This window comes from Petaurus breviceps, unplaced genomic scaffold, assembly GCF_028583685.1.
Source record: "Petaurus breviceps papuanus isolate PSGF00001 unplaced genomic scaffold, PetGlider_PUasm1.0 90750, whole genome shotgun sequence".
In the NCBI taxonomy this organism is placed as follows: Eukaryota; Metazoa; Chordata; class Mammalia; order Diprotodontia; family Petauridae; genus Petaurus; species Petaurus breviceps.
Genome location: NW_027187335.1, coordinates 3,948,693 through 3,954,402, shown reverse-complemented (window position 1 = coordinate 3,954,402; position 5,710 = coordinate 3,948,693). Strand labels below are relative to the sequence as shown.

General features: G+C 38.7%; 1 pseudogene; it reads right to left on the bottom strand.

The window, feature by feature from the left end:
* Positions 1-792: 792 nt before the first annotated feature.
* LOC138145814 (hematopoietic lineage cell-specific protein pseudogene) lies at positions 793-4,639 on the bottom strand (annotated as a pseudogene).
* Between the last annotated feature and the right edge of the window lie 1,071 nt (positions 4,640-5,710).

The following is a 5,710-nucleotide window of genomic DNA, read 5'->3' as shown; positions in this document are numbered from 1 at the left end:
GATCAGAGTTGCTCAACAGTGGAATAGGTCTCATTATGAAACCCTGAGTTCCATGTCACACTGGGCATATTCAAGCACAGGATGACTGGTTATCTATCCCAGAAGATGTAGAAAGACCCCTTAATTAATTATAAGGTTGGACCTCTACTAACCAAGTGTTTCAGGAGATCACAGCTGAAGTGCTTTCTTATCCTACCAAGACTTTCACACACCAGCAGAGACCTGGTTCTTCAAGCTAATCAGGGATGAAAATACCATCTTCTTCAAGGGAAAGCTCCTAGACTGAATTTTGTCCTGCAAAATAAATCCTCTAGGTCAGTCAAAAAGCATTTATTAAGTGTCTGCTAGGTTCCAGATGCCATATATTGGAGATAAAAGAAAGGTAAAAAATAATCCTAACTCTCAAAGAGTACACAATTTATTGACTTTAACTGATTGACTAACTAACTAAATACAAGCAAAGCTAACTAACTAACTAGCATAGTAAAGTCTTAATTCCTGGGGCAGCTAGGTATCACAGTGAATAGAGGACCAGCCTTGGAGTCAGGAGGACCTGAGTTCAAATCCAGCCTCAGACTCTTGACACACCCTACTAGCTGTGTGACCTCGGGCAAGTCACTTAACCCCAATATCCTTGACTTCCCCTCTCAAAAAAAAATCTTAATTCCTCTAAGACTCAGCAGAAAAACCATAACTGATGGCCTATTGTGGAAGACCTTTTATGAAAATCTTTCCATTTCTTCCTCATATTTTAATTAATGCACACATAGTTCATTCTTTTTTTTTTCAACAAAAACCACAGAGCTACTTTATTTCCAATTCCAAGCAGCAGGTTTCATTAGGAAACCATGGAAGGGAAGGGAAGGGACACAACTAGCAACTGCCATTTCAGGACTCCATGAAAAAGGAGCCCTGAGTGTCTTGGGATTAGGCTAAAGGAGTCCCTGGGAAAGAAGCCTGAAGCTGGGGGAAGAGGTGAGAAGACCAGGCAACATTAAATGATGTTCCTGTATCTGCTTAATCTACTCAGTGGCTTGAGGATCAGAGAAGGCTAAGTTCCTGTTTCCTTGCCCTCTTCCCCCAGGACACACTCCCCCACAAAAATCACCTTATATCTATTACCCATCTTGTATATAACTATATATGTATAGTCTGGCTCCCCTCCCCTCTCCAACAGAATATAAACCCCTTGAGGGGGTTTCACTTCTTCCTTTGTATCCTCAGTGCCTAACATAGTACCCAGCACACAGTAGGCACTTAATAAATGCTTGTTAATTTGATAGTGCAAGGCATAGCAGAGGTCAAAGTTCCTGGTGGGACCAGAGTGAGGCAAAGGAAAAGGAGGCAAATGAGTGATTGAGGCAGATTGTAGGATAATGGCAGAGAGATTCACTGAATAAGCTGGATATAATTTGCTGGGAAGAGGCCAAAGCGACCATGGCAACGTCCCCGCCACCAGCCCTCATCTATCATCTCGATGTCAGTGATGGTGTCATCTGGATGGAAGGATGTCTCATTGCTGCCCTCTCCTTGGTAATCATAGAGGGCAACGGCTGAGATCCCTATTGATCCAGCCTTAGATCCAATGCCGGCAGTTCCAGCAGAATGGGGAGGCCCCAGAACATCCTTGTAGTCGCCTTCTCCATCTTCTTCATGAAGTTGGCATTATATCCTCATAGTCATTCTCCTGACCTTTACCCAGGTCTGATTTTTTAAGTCCATCACATCCTTACAGTCATTCTCAGGCTCCAACTTAGGTTTGAGTTCTGGCTCTGGCATTGGTGGATAGCCTGGCTCCTCGAGGGTCTGGAACCTATTAGGAATCATGGGGGGCAGAGCTGGGAGCTCCTCATTTTCTGGCCACTCATTATCTTCTGGGAGAGCCCTCTCTGAGGGCAGGGCTGGCACTGAAGGAAACTGTGTGCTGCTGTGGGTGCTATCTTGGGTGGCAGACAACTCTCTACCTGAAACCTGTCCTTTGAGGGGATTTTCTTGGGGACAGGAGTGGGCACTGCAGGCATCTTTGACACCAGCTTTCATTCTTGTGGCTTCTCTTCTGACTGCGTTCTGTTCTCTTCTGCCATGGATTCAAATTTCGCCTTCAGTCCACAGGCCCCACTGGAAGCCGCCTCTGTTGCTGTGGTCTGGAGCTTCCATCTCACTGAAGCTGGCTGCACCCTTGTCTACTTGATCCTTCTGTACTCCATATTGACCACCAAAGCCTTTGGCATAATCCCCATATTCCTCATCAGCAGCTTCTCAGTGTCTCCCTCATGGCACCACAATAATAGACTCCCCCAGATGAAGACTGGTGGCCCAGTATTTCCCCTCATATAGTTCATTCTTAAAAAGATTTTATAGAGATGGTAAAGCAGGCATATAGATGAAGAGTTGTTGATAATCTTAATTGCTATGATCTTTTACATTGTTTTGAAATCTTACCCTGTCAAGAAAACCAATTTCTGAGAGCTTTTAAGCTATAAAGACTCTTCCATGTGTTTCTTCCTGGTATAGGCTATTGAACTCAACAAGGATGCAAGTTCTTGTACTATTATGACCATTGAGAATAATTCACTCTAAAACCACCTGCAGATCTGTTCCATGCTCCCTTTCTTTGGTTGTTCTTCCAGTTGAATCAGCCAGAGCACGCTCTTAGAGTGAAATAACTTCTCTGGGTCTCCTGCTCGTGTCTGCTTACTTTCACTTTCTCTTCCTTTGGTTTTGTAGTTTTGTGAGGTGATACTGCTTGCAATCTATTATTTTGCATGATATTTTGCACATGAACTTGTACTTTAAACTGCTATTAATTAGACTTGGCTGTTCCGTGCCTTTCCACGATAAGGAGAGTAATTGTTAGCTCTCTGTTGTTGTTTCAGGGCTCTGTCAATTTTCTTGTTGAGTTGACTATTTTTTATTGATTAAATATCTGTTACATAATTAATTTCTCATTGTAATGAAGCCTACTCATGCCTGGCATGTGCCCTTCCTCAAAGAAGATAGATACTATGGCTATGAAATATTGTTTATGATGATCACCTTCTCAGTGATCATCAACTTCAGTTCTTAGGAGACTAATTAATATTCCATGCCTTGAAGACATACAGCCCCACCAGAAGAATATTGGTATTAAAAAGATGGGCCTTTGCTTCAGGCAAAAATTTATCTCTTTTTCTCCATTCCTTCTCTCTTCTAACCTTTGTTCAATTAACATAGGTATATCTAATTCTTTTTCTCTCTTTTCCTTTTCTCATTTTATTCTCTATCCTTTTCTCCCTCTTCCTCTTCTTCCCTCTTCTTTTTTTTCTAAATAGAAGTAATAAAAAATGAACACAAGACAAACATCCTCCATTTAAGTCCCTTTCCAATGCATTATAATGTGGAGATGACCCTGCCAGTGAAAGGTAAGCTCTCTTAATTCTGATTATTTTACTCTTCATCAATTCATATAATTCTTCTCATGCTTCCCAAAATTCTTCATATACACTGCTTCTTATGGTGCAATGAGATCCCAGTATTAATGTACCATAATTTTTTTAGATATCTCCCAATTAATGGATCAATCATGATTGATTATTGTGCTGATTGGAATTCTCAAGTTTTTCCAGAATTGCTTGTTTATTACAACATTGATTTTGTATTATAAGTTGTTCTCTGGGTTCTTGCTCACTTGCATAAGTTCATTTAAGTCCTTTTAAGTTCTTCAGGAAATATAATTTTCTTAATTTCTTATGGCATAATACCCTTCCATTATTTTTAATATACTATGATTTACTTAGCCATTCTTCAACTGATGGATTCCCTTCTTGGTTTCCAATTCTTCATCATTACAAAAAATAGCTGTTATAATTTTTTTTAAATTTTTGTACACACAGTTCCTTTTTTCTTTCTTTGATCTCTTTGAAGTATAAGCCTACTTGAGCTTTTGCTGAGTCAAAGGGCACCCATAGTTTAGTAGCTTTGGGGGCATCATTCCAAATTGCTTTCCAAAATGGCATAAGTTTATATTCTAAGACAGTATTGCCATGGTTGTCATCTTTCCCCACTTGAAAAGGAAATAGTTTGCTGGTTGAAACCTTTTAACCTTTTCTAAGCTCTTTTTGATCTCACTGTGGTACTTGATTTGCAATCATTGAACTTCTTAAGGAAAAGGTGATAATGGTTGTTGCATTCATTACCACCCACATTAAAAAAACAAATGAACCACCACCAACTTGTTTAGAGAGCTTTGGATGCCAGATTTTCTAATTTTTATTCTTTCTTCTCATTTAGAGTTGACTTTTATCTTTGTAATAGGTTGGTTTTATTATGCACAAAGAGAGCTGATTCAGATATGATTCTCACATTTATAACTAGTCATTTTTTCATCTGTTCAGATAAAATAAATTTCAATTTTTGTGATGTTATACACTTCTAGCCATGCCCAATACCCCTTGGTCCCTTCTTGAAGAGAATATTTGTGATATGCATGCATAACAAGAATGTACATATATACACACTCACATACATATATGCACCCACATTTGTAGGCATACATATATGCGTATATATGTATGTGTATATATTTTGATCTCACTTATGTCTTGCCCAGTGACCATGTTTTTTGAACAACATTTTTTCCAACCTTACCTTTTCCCACCATTATGTCAAGGAAACTGAGTATTAAGGCTTGGGTCGATTTAATCCACAGGGTTTTATCTTCTTTGTAGAATTTATCTCCTCATGTTCTGAAAAAGGTGTCGAGATACAAGATGCAATTATTTTAAATTTTTTTGTTGTTGAGTATTTTCAGTCATATCCAACTCTTCATGATCCCATTTGGGATTTTCTTGGCAAAGTTACTGGAGTGGTTTACCATTTCCTTCTCCAGCTCATCCTACAGACGAGGAAATTGAGGCAAAGAAAGGTAAATGATTTTTCCAGGGTCACACAGCTAATAAATGTCTGAAGCCAGACTTTGAACTCAGGTCCTTCTAACTCTAGGGCCAGTGCCCTATTCACTATACCATATGGCTGCCCTATTTTCATCTTTACATTTTTGCAAATTCTTATCATAAGCAATGCCACTGAGATGACCAAAATTCCACTGAAATGATGCTTCTCATTGCCTTTGGACACACGATAAATCCACCAACTTATTTACTTTTCTGTGGAGAAGCTTAAAGTCATCTTTTTATTGAACAGCATTTTTTTCCTCTTATGGCTTCATTTATAAGTGAGAAAAGCAATAATGGTGTGATTCAATTGCTCTAATAAATAGTAAGTCCAATTGTTGGTCACTGTGCAAGGAGCTCCTACTTAGACAAACTAATAGCTAATTAACTAAATACTAAATAAGCTAATGTTTATAGACAGTCTAGAAATTGGTTTTTAGCACTTGTGGCATTTTTATTTTTATTTTTTTGTCATTCTGCCATTATCATTTCAACCAAAGAAAAGGGCCACATAGGGCTGAAGGCCATTTTATGTTTACTTTTGCTTCATGGATTTCCATGGTCAAAGAATGAATCTCCAAGTATCCACTAATTAATATTAATTGATTTTTTTTGTCTTGACTCGATTACCTCTCTGTCAGGAAGTGAGACACACTTCATCATCATTCCTCTGGCATCATGGCTGGTCATGGCATTGATCAGAATTCTTTAGGTCTTTCAAAGTTGTCTTTACAATGTTGTTGTTATTATAGAAATTATTCTCCTTTTTCTTCTTACTT